The following is an 18,327-nucleotide window of genomic DNA, read 5'->3' as shown; positions in this document are numbered from 1 at the left end:
TCCCAATGGTCCTGGACCAGCAGATCCGGGGACATCTGGATGGACATCTTCAGCCTGGCTCTGGCCTCCAGGTGATGCTGGTGGACAGCAGCAGCCACAGTGGCCAGGCAGATAACAGCTTGTTAATCCAAGAGCAGGTGCAGCAGACCCTGGCCCAGTCGTCAATGGCTGGCTTCAAGGGGTGATCCTCAGATCTTACAGCCACCAGTGCTTCACGTCTAGAGCTCCTCTATCCACACTGTCAAAATCTCCAAAAATTCGGGCTAATTTGCTGATCCAAGAAGTCCCTGGCACTGCCCCAGCCCTAGCCTGCATAGCCACAGCTATGCTGCAGGACATGTCTCCCAGAGAGTCACTCCCGCCTTCCTGAATGGAATGAGGACCCCAGCTGAGTCCCCAGTATTTGAAAGCACAGGACCCTTCAGTGTTGAAACACTGAAGAAATGAACCCTCTGGTGTCAGAGAAAAGACACACGAGAGAAACAGGAAACCTCATTAAGGCAATTTACTTCTTCTCAGAAGGGTATATGGCTACTCTACCCGGAGTTAGCCAGGCACACTAGTTAGACAGTCCATTTAGTTTTTATCTTAATATAAGGAGTGGTGCTGTCCCTCCTCCCTGGTAGGAGCTGGGCTCACATGCTGTGACTGAATATCAGGAGAGTGACTTAAGGAAGCTAGAAAGTGGTCTGCCAGGGAAAAAGTTCCTACTTAGAGGAGGTCTGTTCTTTTAACCCCATTGGTAAAGACACATACTCTTAACAAGGCTGACTGGTTACAAACAGAACAGATAACAGTTATAGTTTGAAGTCAGTAAGCAAATAATTCCAGGAAATATAAGTACAAAATGCTGCCTGACTACAAGTTGGAGTCACTTCAGTTTGTCTGAAAACACTGATTTTTTTTTCACAATAGCAACAGGAAAGAGCGGATTATAAATTCTTTCCAGTTCAAGGACTATGTAAAGTGATTTCACAAAGCCACAAGCGTCTATTTCTGTCAATCAAACACCCATAAACAGAGAAAGAAAACCAGGATTAATTGAGATACTATTGTAGGCAAAGCACTTGCAGATTAATTGTTATATTTTAGTTTACACTTAAATCTGCGCTAAAAACATGTATTTTAGTAGCAGCTACTTGTGCTTAATCACTCTTTTACCAGAAGTAAGGAAAACAAATGGAATATCTAGGCCTGCACAGTGATAGTTGTTAGTGGGTCACATACAGTTATTAAGCCTTTTAAATGTGGTCAGTACACAGGTCTACTGGGGAAAGATCTTGAAGAGAGCTGAGATGAATGAGCGGCTGATGGGCGAGGATGTGAAAAAGGAGCACAAACACTGTGGATTTAAAGGCCCCTGGCAACTTATCAGCTCTGACCCAGGCCTGGCCCAGTCCTGGAGGGGAATCCCAAGAGAAAGGCTGTTTGGACCCAATGTCCTCTCTTACAAAAACAGGGTACACGGGGTTGGAGATGAGCAGCAGCTAGAAAGCAGATCCAGAACTGGATCCAGGTGGGAGGAGGCCAGATTTTTACCAGGACCATGAACATTCGGCTAAGAACTAGTGCAGTCTAAAGAACTGGATGGTAGTTACTTTGAAGGGGATTTCTGAGATTTGAAAAAATGAAGGCCAATGTGTGAAATGAGGAAAGGGACTGTAAGGTGATGCAGTCAGTATTCCTGCTCCTTGTCACTCACCAGCTGAGCTCTGGGGGCGGGGGGGAGTCCACATCTACAGTCTAAGAGGATCTAGGGAAGTGGCCTGTGGGCAACCTCTCAGGATAACTCAGTGACAATTGTGTGACAGAGGCTGTGGTCTTGAACAATATACAGTACAGCTGTGAAAGCATACAGCTAGAGTTGGTCCTGGGCAGGGCTGGATTCTGTCTGGATCACAAGGACCTGGCCACGCCCCTCTCACACGTTTCTCTCTGACCAATAGGATACAAGAATTGAGGGCGTGCCCACATCCTGTGCTGCCTAGTACTACTAACATTCCTCTTTATTGGCTCACACCACTACCAGAAATTGAAGGAGGTATAGGTGCTGTGTGATGATTGAGAGATCCTGTAGGAAACAGGATCTCCAAAGCCTAGGACTGTGGCCTTCCCACCTACCCCATCCCAGCCCTGGGATGTCAGAGCAAACAATACCGAAAAAATTAGCTGCAAGAAACTACTGCAAGAATTCCTGCAAAGGAATTGTCCTGGTGGAGTCACTGAAGCCAACGAAAGGAAGAAAATTAAAAAGGGAAGTACCCCTAACATTGCTTGGGATTGTACAGCAACCAAGAGTGAGACCAAAGACCATGCTGGTCCTGAGCCCCCCCCCCCCCCCAATGTCCTTCCCTGCTCATGTCCTTTCCAGCAACACTGAAATCAGCAACATGTCAGCAGTCCTCCCCCTTCCATTTCCTAGTGAATCTCCACACTGAGAGAGTGATCAGCAGGTATAAAAAGGAATGGAGGAGTGGGCCTGGCCTGGAGAGAGAGCTAGAGAACACAAGGGTGTTAGTGATAAAATTAGAATTGGAGAGGAGCAGCATTGCAGAGGACTTGGAGGTGAGGATAAGGTCCAACAGCTCTTAGAGCACATGAGACAACTGAGAGAGGGGAAAGAGCAAGGGGTAAGCAGGATTTTTATGTAGTAACCAATGGATGTGAGGAGGCAGTTGGCAGAGCTGTTGTCCCTACAACCTCCTGAAGGGACATTTTAGGCCGAGCTGCAGCTGCAGGCCAAGGCCTACCAGTTGCAGAATGGACTACAGAAATTGGAGGAACAACTTGCACATCCAAACACAGGAAAACCAGAGCCCTAGACTCCAGAACCTGGAGCAGCAAGAGTGGTTTCTGGAGCAACAGGATGAGGTATAGAATCAACATGTCTGGGATCAGCACAAGATCCTCAAGACAATGGAAACAGAACACCAGATGCACATTCTTGCACAACTGAGAGTTGAAAGATCAGGTGGCCCAGCTGCAAGATGCCTTCCAGTGAGAAAGGAGAGCTCACCAACATTATGCAATCAGAGCAGTAGGCAAAACAAAAAAACAAAAACAAACAAACAAACAAAAAAATCTCCAGACGACACTAAACCAGCCAAAGGAGAAGTTAGGAGAATGGAATGAGAGGGCTGAGTTAAAGAGCTAACTGGCTCAGAAACTACATGTGGCTCAGGAACTACATGTCCGGTACCTGGCCCAGCTTCAGGATCACAGAGCCAGAACAGCACACAGCTTCCAATCAGCAACTGACCTCAGAGAAGGAAGCCCCGCTACAGCATCTGCTGAAGCAGATCCAGCTGCTGGAGCAGCTGAAGAAGGAGCAGGTGCAGAGCAAGCTGGGGACCCAGATAGTCCATCAAAAGCTACAGGACACTCTGAAGTGCCTGGAAACTACCAGACATCAGAACAATCAGCTGAGGGCCCAGTTGAGCTTCCTGGCTTTCCCTAGGAAAGGTGAAAGAGTGAGCAAAGAAGAAAGGGTGAGGAGGTGACCCTACCTAACGTAATTATCCCAGAGGACGTAAGAAATTCACAACCCATGTGGGATTTTTACCTTGAAATGCTATCCACTGCTGAATCAAAGAAGGTGAAGCTCAGCTTGCAGCTGCAGAGCAGCACCTTGTGGGTGCCTGGCTAACCTGGCAGCCCAGTGCCAGATAAAGCTGGACCGCCAAACTCTCTTCCTTCAGAGCTGGAACCACAGAGGGTCTGAAAAGTGGAAGCAAAACACATAGGCACCTGAGAAGAAGCTGAAAATCTGCTTCATCTATGACTTGCCCAAGAAGGTGGACTACCAGAAGGAAGCAGATGAACTCCAATATCAGTGCAGCTAACTGTCAGAAGAATCCATTATCTTCTATAAAAACAGATGGCAGTCTTGGAAGAATTGTATCAAGAAGAGTGTATCAGCTGGCTGGCCCAGGAGAAGAGGGAAAAGGAAAAGGAGCTTCAGGAGTTGCTGCTGCACCTTGCAGGTGAGGACACAGAGTGCCTGGACAAGATGCTGGGAGCTGCCCGGACCCCTGCTGCTGAGGCCACCTCAGACCTTTAGAGCCCCATAAACGTGGATGTTTTGGAGGTGCAGCAAGAGTTTGAAGAGATGAAGCATGAAGACAATGTGGAGACTGATGACACAGAGTGGATTGTGCCCCCACAGCCTGATATCCAGCACTTGCAAGAGCTTTCAGGCTTGGGCAATGACCTTTACTTCCCATTGTTCTACAGGACCCATGCAAATGATGAGGAGGAGATAATTGCCTGAAAACCTGGCAACTTCCACCTGGAGAAGTGGACACCTGTCCTCTAAAATGTACTTTGGGCATAACAGCTGGGTGACATTCTCTCCAGCCTCATTAAAATAAAATATTAAAATTTAAAACATTCAAAATTGAGAGAAAAAGATTTACAATTTTCAATATCGCAAAGGAAAAAAATTGTAATGACAATATTAAGAATTCAAGGAAATACTTTGCTGTGCATATGAATTAGAATAATATTATTGTAAGGTAATTTAAATAGCCTTTGGCCAGGCATTTCACTTTTAGGATTTTTATCATAAACATTAAGAAAGAAGTTTAGCTATCAGTATAACCTTAAGTCTAACAATATGGAAATTGTTGAATACACTATGAATTATATTGATAATTGAATTCTAATCAGCTACTTCAAGTACTACTTCAGTGAATATGTTGTGACATGGAAATGCTCATAAAATGTTACAAGGAAAACTTGTTATAAAATAGTTGGAGGCATAGCTCAACGGTAGAGTACCTGCCTAGCAAGCACAAAACTCTGAGTTCAAACAAACAAAAAAGTATGTTAATCAAGGGTCTAACAAACCAGGTCAAAATGACTAGGTCTGCATTTTAGAGCCTCCATTTACAGTCATATGACCTCAGCCAAATATCCTATTCTCTCTCTTTTCAGTTTTATCATCTATAAAATGGATATAACATCCTTCATAAGATTATTGTAAATTAGTTAATACACAACAAGTTGAGAAATGCATTTGGAACCTGAAAAGTACTTTCTAAGCGCTAGTTACTGTTAACAGCATTAGTAATTTTTGACTGTAAATTAATTTAAGAAGCGAAGGTGGGAAGGAAAACCATCTAGGCAAAAACCACACTCAAAGCATTCCACAGAGCTGCTCCTGTGAAGTTGCCACCCAGCTGCTAAGCACTGCCCCCATAGCTTGCACAGCCAAGTCTTTGAGCGCAGGACATTGCATGCTGCCACAGAGCAGCTGTCTCTCCTGCCACTGGAAACCGGATGCAGCTGCCATGGTCACTGTGCCCCGGCCATGGTGGGTTCTGCGTCATCCCTGCTGCTTTGAGTCAACAGCTCCTGAATCAAAGTCCAGAAAGGATGCATCTGCTTGGCTGCATGGAGTCCCCGGTTCCCAGCTGTAAGGGAGATTGAGAAAAAGAGCATCAGGCATTTTTGTTACTTAGAGAAAAAGATGATAAAGTGAAACAGACTTAGGGAGGCAAATTCATACATTGGGCAACAATTGTTTTTAGAGGGGCAAGTGATCCCTTTATGGTTTAAAAAAGCAGACATTAACTTGAATGTATATTTAGGTTCAAAGAAAGCAAAAGCTAAAAGAATAGTTAACAATCAATTCTGAATTAATCAGTATATTTCTGTGACATGGAGAAAGAGGTTTGTGTTGTTGGTTGGTGGTATTGGGGATTTAACTCAGGATATTGTGCTTTGCCCTGGATGACCTCAGACCACAGTTTTCCTGCCTCCATATCCTGAGCTATGATTATAGACATGCACCACCATACCCAGCTTCTTGTTAAGATGTGGTCTAACTTTTCCTTGAGCTAGCCTTAAACCTCTCTTCCTCCCCAGAAGCTGGGAGATCTTTCTTTTTGAAAGAGAATTGAGTCTTTCATAGCTCATAGAATAAGAGGCAGCTCCGATGCCATAATTAGACTGTTGTAGAAGCCTGTACTAATCAAGGTGTGGCTGATGGACCAGCAACCTCAGCCAACTGAGAAGTATATTAGAAATGCAAAATCTCAGATTCCAAGGCAAATCTATGGAACACAAAGAAAAGGAGGAAAAGATATTCTAGAAATGTAAGCAACAAGATGTGACAATGTAAAGAAACTTATGTAATATGTTGTGATTATAAGCCTTAGATGTATTAACAAACTTGGAAGAAGACAAGGTCACTAACAAAATGGATTACTGAAATAGACAATTTTAAAAGAAAAAAAGATAAACTTGGTTTCAAACACATGAGATCTGAGAACTTGAGTGATAGCTTATCTTGGCAAATGCAGTCTAGGACCAATAATAAATGTCAAGACTAGGCTTACAAATTGAAACTAATCTAAGGAAAAAAGATCACGGAAGCCACAAAAGTAGATATGATTGCTAATAGAGAACATGTAAACAAAGCAAAGAAAGAAACCCAGGCAAGGTATTTTTGATAATAATAAAAAGAGGAGAGGTCTGAAGATGGGTGACTAAAATATTTGGAGGAAAGGCACAGAAGAGAAGGATAGTAATTTTTTTATATTATAGTAATAGGTCTCCTCATTAAAAGATATCAAAAGTTTGCTGGCTTTCTTTCTTTCTTTTCTTTTTTTTCTTTCTTTCTTTCTTTTTCTTTCTTTCCTTTTTTGTTGGTCGTGGGGTTTGATCTCTGGGCCTTGGCATTGTCCCTGAGCTCTTCAGCTAAAGGCAAGTGCTCTACTACTTGAGTCACAGTGTCACTTCTGGTTTCCTGGTGGTTTATTGGAGATAAGAGTCTCCTAGACATTCCTGCCTGGGTTGGCTTTGAACCTCGATCCTCAGATCAGCCTCCTGAGTAACTAGGATTACAAGCATGAGCCATTGGCGCCCAGCTGGCGGCTTTCTTTATAAAGTTTTGATGAAAAATTTGCAAGATTTAATAGTGTTGTAAAACTAAACAAGACATGACTTATCTTTGTTTTGTTCATTCATTCAGTTTGCAAGCATTTTTGAACTGTTCATTATGAGCCAAACACTCTCCTGGGTGTTGAAGATAGAGCAGTTAATAATACACTCACAACTCCTGCTCTAGAGCAGGGAATATGGTTCAAATGGTAGAGTTCCTTGCTAGCAAGTTCAATGTCATGAGTTCTATTCTTAGTAGCACTAACACCAAACCAAAAATCTTTTCTCCTCATAGGAATTTCATCTGGAGCCAGATTGAATATTAGTGGTGATATGTACAATAAAAGGAGTGATTTAAACAAATCGTTTAAATAGGGATACAGGTGGACCCATTGCAACAATGAGACATACAAGCCGCTATGTCGAAAACAAACTTTACAACTTTGGTGGTGGTGGGGGATCTGGGGGTGGGGGGGAGGCTGGGAAGGGATGGGAAGGGGAAACAAAGGAGGAGGCTACAATGCTTGATAAGAAATGTACTCATTATCTTGCTCATGTAATGGTAACCCCTCTGTACAGTATTTCACAATAAAAAATAAAAATAAATAAATAAAAGGAATAATTTAGAAGAAAGAGATGAGATTAGCAATTTTAAGACTGGGAAGATTCTGTTGAAAAAATAAATAGACCAGGAGGAGATCTTAAGTAGGTAGCTGAGAGGAGAGCATTTCATGGTGAGCTCCATGAGGGGGCTCCAGTGTGGTCAAAAGGCCAATGCTGGCTCTTGCCTTAACTATAAGAAACTCATATTGGGAGCATTGTGGCTTAAGGACAATCCAGGCAAGAAGTTTAAGACTACTTCTCAACCAATAGCTGAATACAATGGTACATACCTGTCATCCCAGCTATGGTGGGAAGTTTAAAGAAGAGGGTCACAGTTCAGGCTGCTGGACAACAAGAGAGGCACTTGTGTCAAAAACAGAGTCAAAAAGGCTAGAGGCATGGATCAAGCAGTACAGCACCTGCCTATCAAACCTGAAGCCCTGAGTTCAAACCCCAGTAGTACAAAAAATGTATATAGGACAGGGACAGAGGATTGAGTAGTACAATGCCTGGGAAGGTTTTGAGAAGGTAAGTGGCATGAATATTCTGATCCCTATTGTTAAGAATATAGCAAAGTAGGAAAACCAGAGAGTAGGTTATTATAAGCAGCTAGACAAGAATAATGGTGATTTGTACCAAGTACCTTTAATGGTTTTAAAAAAATCTCAGATAAACTTTCTAAAATTTACTCTAGTATATCCTACTAAAGTTGTGTGGAAGAAGGGCTGAATGTGTAAACAGAGGAAATAGTTCAGAAATGGCAGCTCTTCTAATTGTATAACTCTATGTATTTTCACATGTATCTTTAGCCATACAGAGCAAAAGTATAAGAAATTGAATAATATGGTGAAATGTTTTTATCTTCTAAATTAGTACAGCTTCAAGAAAATGTTCAGCAAAAAAGAACTCAAAAGCCAGTTATCACCACCACTGTGTCAATACATTTATATTTAGGCTAAGGCAGTAATAATAAGAGCTGATCATTTATTTTAAAGACATGAGCAATATTTTTGAAATATAGACTCACTAAGTAATGACTAGTTCTGAAAGGTGTAATTTTAAGCCTTCTGTCAATGCTATAATTAAAACAAAAATGAAAGTGTATCTAGAGAGTCCACACGTAGCTTGCATCATGGCAAGACATATAATTTGCTTTTCCTGTGTCTCCCTTTATTGACTGAAGATTAAAAGGGATAAACTTGTCATTTTTATTTTAAAATTCACAGACATATCAATGTCTGTGATGTTAATCTCAATGTTGATTGAGCTGTCAGCACTAAGATACGACCCCAGGTCTGTATAGTGCTTCACTGTTCACAACACACTTTTATTTGCTACCTATATTTCTTTTAAATCTCACAATGGGCCCTTTCAGTCCACTGTTCTTAATTTATAATGGAGAGGCACAGTCACTAGAGGCCAAGAAGCTTATCCAAGGGCATCTAGCTAACTAACAAGTGCTAGTGCTAGAGAAATCTCTCACTTCCTACTCTTCTGTATTCCCACACACATGTGTTCTTTTCTAGATCTTGAAGAGGGTGGTCCTGTGAAGAATTAGCCAGGTCAGTAAGACCAAGAATCACACTTATGAGTATGACCTTAAGTGATACTTATGGAGAGGTATCAACTTGGGATTAACAGTCTTATGATAAACATTGCTGTCCCTGTCAGTGTTGGTAAAAAAAAAAAAAAAAAAAAGATACAGGGTTATTCAAATTAGTTCATGGCTCTACTTATTCAGAACCTCTTTGACATTTTTCACTGTTCCCCTTTATAGATGACTTGACTGCCTGGTCTGCTCTTCAGCCACCTCCACCAGAGGGCAGGCAGGGCAGAAAGATAAGTGTTCGGTTAAATATTGAAAGGAAGTGGTTCTGTGGCTCAAGTGGTAGAGCACTAGCCTTGAGCTGAAGCGCTGAGGGACAGTGCCCAGGCCCAGAGTTCAAGCCCCATGAATGTTAAAAAAAAAAAAAAAAAAAAAAAAAAGTTGAAAGAGGAAAACTTAGATCATTACCTTAATTTAGCCTATGGACTCTTTCTACATATCAGCTACTGATGTGGCTTTTGTCATCATGCCTCTAAGTAAATCTAAAATAAGTGATTTCAGAACAGGCAAGTAGAATTGTGTTATGCTTTTACTAATTTCCACCAGTGGTATTTCTAAATGCATGAAATATTAAATCTTCAAAAATGGAACACTTAAAAGATGGGCAATATAGAAGAGACAATTTTCAATCGAGAAAATTCGGCTGGCAGGGAACATGGAAAAGTATTCCATTTCACTAGTAATTAAATATGTGTTTAAAACAAGGAGCTGTCATCTTTTTTCAAGTTAACAAATATGAAGAGTAAGAATAATTGGCCAGGACATGGTGAAATAGGCATTTTCACCTATGTTTTAGTGGAAATGTAAATGGATAACATCTTTCTGGAAAGAAATCTTACCACAGATAAAAATTAGAGTGATTTCCTACTGCCTAAGCTAGAATCAAATTCTTGTTCTTTTCCTCTAATAAAATGAGCTCTTACAAAGAGACTGATTTCTTCTTGATATGAGATAGATCAATAAGCATATTTATATCAGAGTTGCTCCTCGAGGAGAAAATAAAAGTTCTAATTCTTCCTGTTCTGGCAAACTGCAAGACATAAACTGATGTTGGGGATGAATTCCAGGAAATGGAAACAGGTTTTTTCTTTTTTTTTTTTGAGGTGGGGGGGGCGTCCGGTCGTGGGGCCTGAACTCTGGGCCTGGGCGCTGTCCCTCAGCTCTTCAGCTCTTCAGCTCAAGGCTAGCGCTCTACCACTTGAGCCACAGTGCCACTTCTGGCTTTTTTCTTTTTGCTTATGTGGTGCTGAGGAATCGAACCCAGGGCCTCATGCATGCAAGGCAAGTGCTCTACCACTGAACCACCTTCCCAGCCCACAAGAGGTTTTTTCTTTGTTCAAATAAACAAACAAATAAAACTGATGTTGGACAGAACTGAAAGTATCTGCATTCCTGTAGCTCTCACAAGACCATAACATCTGCCTTTTACCAACAGGACAGGAAAGTAGTGCCTTCTGCAGATTTGACAGCAAAGCAAGTGGCCCTGACCTGCATCCTGCTATGTGAGGTTGTTGCCCTGAGAACCAGGGCTCAGACAGAGTTTTCTGCAGATAGAGCCATGGATCTTGTCAAAAATAGTCAGGCATGCCTTGTGAGTTACACAGCTAGAAGCCAGTCATGGTCTAACAGATCAAATACAACATTTGTTTGTAAATTCAAATTACTGCACTCTAACAATGCTGCTTGATGTGACTTTACAATCTGAAACAGTTTCAGATAAATTAAGAGACAGTCTGAAGGAAAAGAGAGAGTTTTTTTTCTTTTTTTTGGTCGGTCGTGGGGCCTGAACTCTGGCCTGGGCGATGTCCCTCAGTTCTTTAGCTCAAGGCTAGTGCTCTACCACTTAAGCCACAGTGCCACTTCCAGCTTTTTCTGCTTGAGTGGTACGGAGGAATCAAACCCAGGGCCTTATGCATGCAAGGCAAGCACTCTACCACTGAGCCACCTTCCCAGCCAAAGAGAAATAGTCCTATAACAGGACTTGAAAGAGTAGTCTCCACAGAAAGAAAGTGTTTCTGAATTCTCCTAATTGTACTCTCAGCTTATTTATAATAGGAAGAGACTGATAATACCTAGATGTCTAATCAAGAGTTTAGTATAGGTCATTGCCAAGGGTTTGGGGAAGAGGAAAGGGGAAGTTATTATTCAATGGGTAGAGTTTCAGTTTTGCAAAGATGAAAATAAAATCCTAGCAATGTGTTGCATAAGGTGCAAACAACACTATTTGTACGTATACTTAAAAATGATTAAAATGGTAAAGAAGGGAAGCAAATATATTTATAAGGAAGGAAATATTTATATAATAACTTACAGAACAGAATACAGAGGTTCCAGATCTAGGTAAACATGACTTCACTGTCTTTGCCACCGAATGAAGGTATAAAAGAGACAGGATGAAGGTATTTGACTATGCTAAAAATGGAATGGGTTCAATACCTTGTGTGTGTGTGTGTGTGTGTGTGTGTGTGTGTGTTTCTGTGTGTGTGTGTGTCTGTCTGTCTGTTTGTGTATATACATGTCCTTAGCACCAAAAATACTAATATTATAGTGATGTGTTTTAAAATAAAATAAAAATGAAGTAGCAAGCAGGCTGGGAAAGATCAGAATCTGAAATCATACTGAGTAATCAGGAAGTTTCTCAGCTTCTTTACTGTCCAATATTGCCTGCCTGGGCGAAAGCTGCCCATAACTTGAAGTAGGAAGCAGGAGAGGACAAAGAGAGCCTGAGAGCCATCCAGGTACATCTGCATCTGTCACATGTTGGTAGAAATGTAAATCTGGATCTCAGAGGAAAGATCTCAAGTGGAGTTTGAGTTATGAATCATCAGCACTTGGGAGCTATTTAAAGTTAAATATTCTAGATACCTTCTCATTACTGAGATTTTCTTATAGCATTCTTGAGTATTTGCTCACAGAAGTAAAAGATCAATTAGGACAATTCCAAAGACAGAGGTTGTCTTACCAAGATTTCATTTGATTTTAAGGTCTGAAACTTGGCAGCTAAACCATAGGTTTTCACATTTTGCTTGCACATTCCCTAAATAAAATTTGAAGCTGGGTGCCAGTGGCTCATGCCTGTAATCCTAGCTACTCAGGAGGCTGAGATCTTTGGAACGCAGTTCAAAGCCAGCCTGGACAGGACAGTCCGTGAGACTCTTATCTCCAATTAACCACCAGAAGACAGGAAGTGGCACTGTGGTTCAAATGGTAGAGTGCTTGCCTTGAGCTGAAGAGCTCAGGTACAGCACCCAGCCCAGAGTTCAAACCCCATCACCAACTGAAAAAAAAAAAATTGAAAGTTTTATCTTCCCAAACACATTCCAAAATTTGTATGTATATTTTTTATCATAAACCTAATTAGTGATGTTGGAGATGTCTCAGAATATTGGAGTATTGCATAGGAATGAGGCCACTAACTCAAAAGGAACTGGGCATACCAAAAGGGTATGAAGCAGAACACATGGGGGTGGTGTGGGCTGTGCCAGTCACAGAGAGCCCTACCCCTTTACCTGGATTGGTCAAGCTCAGGGTTCACCGTCTTTCATGATTGCCTAACATGCAACATATAAACCAAAAGGGCAGGGAATCTTGTTGGTGGGCTTTTAACAAACAAGGGTCCATTGGGAAGAGTACAACAAGGCTCAAGGGCTTTCCTTTTTGGCAGGCAAACTTCACAAATGAAGGGAGGAAGGGGATAAGCAAAGCACGAATCTGACAAAAGAACCTGGAATAGGGCAAGTATAAATGGAGTCTTACAAAGGAATCTGACATACTTTGAAAAGCCTATCTCACACAGTGGCAAACGTGATATCTAGAGTGTGATAGGTATTGACATGTTCAAAATTAAATTTCTGGCAGCTATGGTGGTCTATACCTGTAATCCCAGCTACTCAAAAGGTAAAGATCAGGAGGATCACAGTTCAAGGCCAGCCTGCACAAAAAAAATAAAAGATCTAGACTCCATCTTAACAAACAGAGGAGTATGATGTGCATTACTGGACACGTGGCTCCAGTGGCAGTTGCCTATTAAGCGCAAATTCAATTCCCAATAGCATCAAAAATTAACTAACTCATCAATTAATTAAACTTAAACCATTCTTAAATATAATCAAGAGAATATAAATAAAAAATAGAGGTCTGCACTGACCATTATGGATTTTTTAAAGTATAGAAACTTTCATTGTCAGAAATTTCATGATTTTTATTCTTGAATTCATATCTGTATTCTAGTGTCTCAAGAAAATTATATCCTAATATGTACTATGTTGATGATATGTTAACATTTTATTGATCATTCCATCATACTTCTTGCCATAAAATATGAATACAAATGTAAACATGCTCTGGTTCTCAGTGCTGTTATTTCCTTTGCAAGTAGTTATTATAGTAATTATATAAGCAATAATAGTCAACTAGTATAAATGGCACATTTAGATGAATTTAAAATTAAAATGTTACTGTGTCTACATCTTGTAATGAAGACTTTTCGTTTAGTTTATATATGTCATTAATTATCATTATTATTAGGCATTCATTTTACTCTAGTTTCAGTATAAATTCTTTTAAAAGTTTTTCATATAAATGTGTAGATGAAATTGGAGTTTTAATGCAGCAGTAACCTGTAATTATCTGAACACCTTCAGAAGTAAAATGACTAAAATCACATAGTAATGTATCATAAAAATTATATTTTAATGAGTCATCAACTGACTACTCAACTAAAGTCCCCCCTTTAATTTTGTGGAAGAATTGAAAACCTCTAGAGTTGCCAAAGAACATATTGCCCAGTTATTATAATTATTCACCTTTTCAGTATCTGTACCAATAATTTGAACTGTCCATTTGCTTGAAACTTAAGAGCGGTTTCCACTTCATAAGCAATGTGCTGCTGAATGTCTTGAGCTTTTTAACATGCTGTATGTGTCCTAATGTGGGTGGTGGAGGAGAGGAAATTGTGCAAGGGAAGATGAAAAGCAGTTGCTGCATGGGTGTCCTAAGACAGACACTGCAAGGATGTCCTAAGGCAGGTTAGTCTTAAGGAGAATGAGGAAGTTGAAGACCAGAGACAAGTCTCATGAATCTCTCTTTAGGCCCTCATGCCCCTGAGAAATCATGGTATATCCTCAGTTCCCTTAAACTAATCAGTACTTATTTTTTGTGTCATATCTTCTATCGCCTCCTCCCAACTAAGACAATAAAACAGAGAGAGAAAGAAAAGAAAAAAGATAGCGGGAAAACAAACAAATGCAAGAACATTTTTTTTGCAAGTTGTAGGAAAAGCCAGTCTGATGGCTGAGGATAAGAACAATTCCTCGGGAAATGGTGTTGGGAATAGGGCAAGAAGGAAGGAGTGGCTGTTATACATAGGTGGGGTAGGATTAGAAATAAAGGACCACATTGTCAAAAGTGGTGGAAACTTGAGGTTAGGCCTCTCCTTCCTGCATCAGCAGCCTGGGACTGCATTTCATTCCTTCAGCAAGGAATTTTCTAAAGGCATATTCTAAACAAGCAGCTGTGTCACACCCAAGGGTTACAAAGACTTACACTCCTATTCTTCAAGGTACTTATTCCAGTTGATCAAGCCTCATGCTCTTTACTGAAGTCCTCTAGCCTAGCGGCCTCTCTCCCTGCTTCCCTCTGAGCATGCTCTGCATGTTTGTCTCACTTCTCCAGATACTACTCCAAGCTTTCTAATGCAGAATGTGGCTGATCTTAGTGTCTGCTAACAGTGTGGGAAAAGTGAACAAGAGACACTTTGTTCTTCAGCTCTGGAGTAATGCTCCTTGGTACTAGGAGGCCAGAGTTTGGACACCACTGGGCAATGAAAAGCACAAATACAATTATTCATCCAGTACTGGGGCTTGAACTCAGGGCCTCATGCTCCTGCCCCCTAGCTCTTCCCCTCAAGATGGCATTTTCTAACACTTTTAAGCCACAGCTTTACTTCTGGCTTTTTGCTGGCTAATTGGAGAGAAGAGTCTGCCCAGGCTGGCTTCAAACCATGATATTCAGATCTGTTTTCTGAGTAGCTATTGTAGGAATTACAGGATTATAGGAATAAGCCACCAGCACCCTGATAATATTACCATATTTTTGTATGTGCCTTGGGCAGGTATGTTGGGAAGAACCACAAATTAACTTATTAAATAATGAACCAAGCAAGCTGGGTGCCAGTGGCTTAAGCCTGTAATTTTAGCTACTCAGAAAACTGAGCTCTGAGAAAGACAATTTGAAGCCAGCCCAGGCAAAAAGTTATCAGTAGAGGTAGCATTCAAGTAGTAGAGTGCCAGCCTTGAGTGAAAAAACTAAGGCAGAGGGCTTGGGCCCTAAATTCAAGCCCCAGTACCTTCATACACAGAAAGAAAGAAAGAAAAAGAAAGAATGAAAGAAAGAAAGAAAGAGAGAAAGAAAGAAAGAAAGAAAGAAAGAAAGAAAGAAAGAAAGAAAGAAAGAAAGAAAGAAAGAAAGAAAGAAAGAAAGGAAAGAAAGAAAGAAAGAAAGAAAGGAAAGGAAGAAAGAAAGAAAGAAAGAAAGGAAAGAAAGAAAGAAAGAATTTAAGTAGTAGTTCAAATGTACTGCCTGAAAGTTGCATCTGGCCTATAGACATTTTTACCTTAGCAGAAAGGGTGTTGACAACTTAAAAACCAGTAATTTGTCTATAACACTCGAGTTTTCAAATAAATACCATAAAAAGTTGACAATGAACTGTATTCTTATATCACAACAGTCAGCTGATCATGAGTAATAGCTGCCCCTCCAGAAGAGTAAACCCTTTCCACATGATCTGTCCTCTTTTACTTAGATCTCTTGCCTCCCCTCCCCACACCCATCATCATGTGATTTTCTCTAGGATGTGCGAGTGTATGCCCTCACACTGCCACTATACTTAACACCCATAAATACCCAACATACACATACCCAAACATACAAGCCTCGTGTTGTCTCAGTAGTACTCTCAAAAGTAGAAAGTTACAGATGCAATTTATTTTATCCTAAAAAAATAATGCTTAAAGGAATTTAGAAAATTTAGAAAATGAAAGAAAATTTCATTAAAATGCCAATGATCTTGCTAGTCAGAAATAAATCACTATAACACCAGGATTTTTCTGCCTGTTTTTCATTATTTTATGCAAGGCTTGTTATACAAGTGTAGTTCTGGCTGCATTTTTTTTTCAGAATTCAAAACTATTGTAATTTTCTTTTGGGCTTAACACTCATAAATTTGTTTAGTAAACATGATTTCCTACAAATAAAAACATCTACTTCTTATTTTATCATTTTATAGGCTGTTTTATATATATTGAACTTTCTATTAACTTAAAAATTTAATTCATTACATGCATTCCCTTTATATAATATCTTTCACTTATTTGAAGTTATTACAAGCTTCTCAGAGGACATATAAAATTCTTTAAAGATTAGATAATAAAACTGGGTGCAGGTGGCTCATGCCTATAATCCTAGTTACTCAGAAGACTAAGATATGAATATCACAGTTCAAAGCCAACTTGGGAAGCCTGTGAGACTCTTACCTCTAATTAACTACCAAACCCCAAAAAGATTAGATAATAAAATCTATCATGTGAACCAAGCATCAGTGGGTTCAAAACTATAATCCTAACTCAAGAGGCTGAGACATGGAGAAGGTGTCGGGGAGTTCTTTTTTTTTCCTTTTTTAAAAAAATTATCTTTCAGTAGTTGTACAAAGAAGCTCCCATTCTACAAAACAATATATGAATACAAAGTGTCTGACAACATTGTCACCATCTCTTCTAACCCATCCTTTCTCTCACTTTTTTCTGTAATTAAGATTAGGTGATTTCACAGTATTGTGGAATAGTGATATTTAGCTAAAGTCACAAACACATTTTAACCTTCACAAGGCAAATTGTTATTATCATCGTCTAAACAGTTTGTGAATTCTATGAGCTTTGACAATACAAGTTAGTTTTTCCACATCAGGTGATGTTTACATTTCTTTCCTTTTGCTTAGTGTGGGCTGTTCCCTCTTATTCTGTTCCTCTTCCTGGCTTCTCTCTGTTGTGTGCATGTATCTACCATATATATGGTTAAGAACATAGAGTCATTTAGCAATGATATGACCAAATGGGTAGTTGTCCTTTGTTTCTTGAGTCCTGTTACTTTGCCTTGTATTTTGACTTTAGCATCTACATATCAGGGAGATCATGTGCTGTTTGTCTTTCATTCTTGGCTTACTTCCCTCACAATAATCTGCTCTAGTTCCATCTATTTCCCTGAGAATGCCATTATTTTGTCCTTTCTAATGGCTGCATAATATTCCATTGTATATAGGTACCATAGTTTTTGGATCCACTCATCAGTAGTGGGGCATCTGGGTTGTTTCCAAATCTTGGCTATTGTGAACAGTGCTGCAATAAACATGGAGGTGCATGTGTCTTTGTATACTGGCTCCTGTTGCTCAGGGTAGATGCCTAGGAGTGGTATGGCTGGGTCATAGAGGAGGTCTATATTTAGCTTTCTGAGGTGCCTCCAAACTGTTTTCCAAAGTGGTCGTATTAGTATACATTCCCACCAGCAATGCAGTAGGGTTCCGTTCCTCTTTCTCCACATCCCTTCCAGCATTTGTTGTTGGCTGACTTTAGGATGTGGGCCACTCTGACTGGGATAAGGTGGTATCTCAGTGTTGTTTTCATTTGCATTTCCTTTACAGCCAGGGATGATGAACATTTCCTCAAGTGTTTCTTTGCCATTTTTATCACTTCTTCTGAGAAGTCTCTCTTTAGTTCCCTTGCCCATTTCATGATTGGTTTGTTAGATTTGTGTAGGGTTAGTTTCTTGAGTTCCCTGTATATAATGGATATTAGACCTTGTCTGATATTTTGCTGGTGAATATTTTTCCCAATTAGTTGGCTGTCTTTCTAGTTTGGTTGCTATTTCTTTTCTTTTTCTGTGCAGAAACTTTTTATGTTAAGGTAATCCCATTTGTCCAGTCTCTCTCCAATTTGTTGTGATCCTGGGACTCTGTTCAGGAAGTTCCTGCCTGTGCCTATAAGTTCAAGTGTCTCTCCTACTCTGTCCTGCAGTAGTTTCAGAGTATCAGATTTGATGTTAAGGTCTTTAATACATTTTGAGTTGATGTTAGTGCATGGTGACAGGCTAGGGTCCACTTTCAGTTTTCTTCATGTGGCCATCCAGTTTTCCCAGGACCAGTAGCTGAAGAGGTTATGATTCTTACACTGTACGTCTTTGGC

Source organism: Dipodomys spectabilis, unplaced genomic scaffold (genome assembly GCF_019054845.1).
Source record: "Dipodomys spectabilis isolate Male_0828 unplaced genomic scaffold, ASM1905484v1 ptg000089l, whole genome shotgun sequence".
NCBI lineage: Eukaryota > Metazoa > Chordata > Mammalia > Rodentia > Heteromyidae > Dipodomys > Dipodomys spectabilis.
This window is presented reverse-complemented; position numbering follows the sequence as displayed.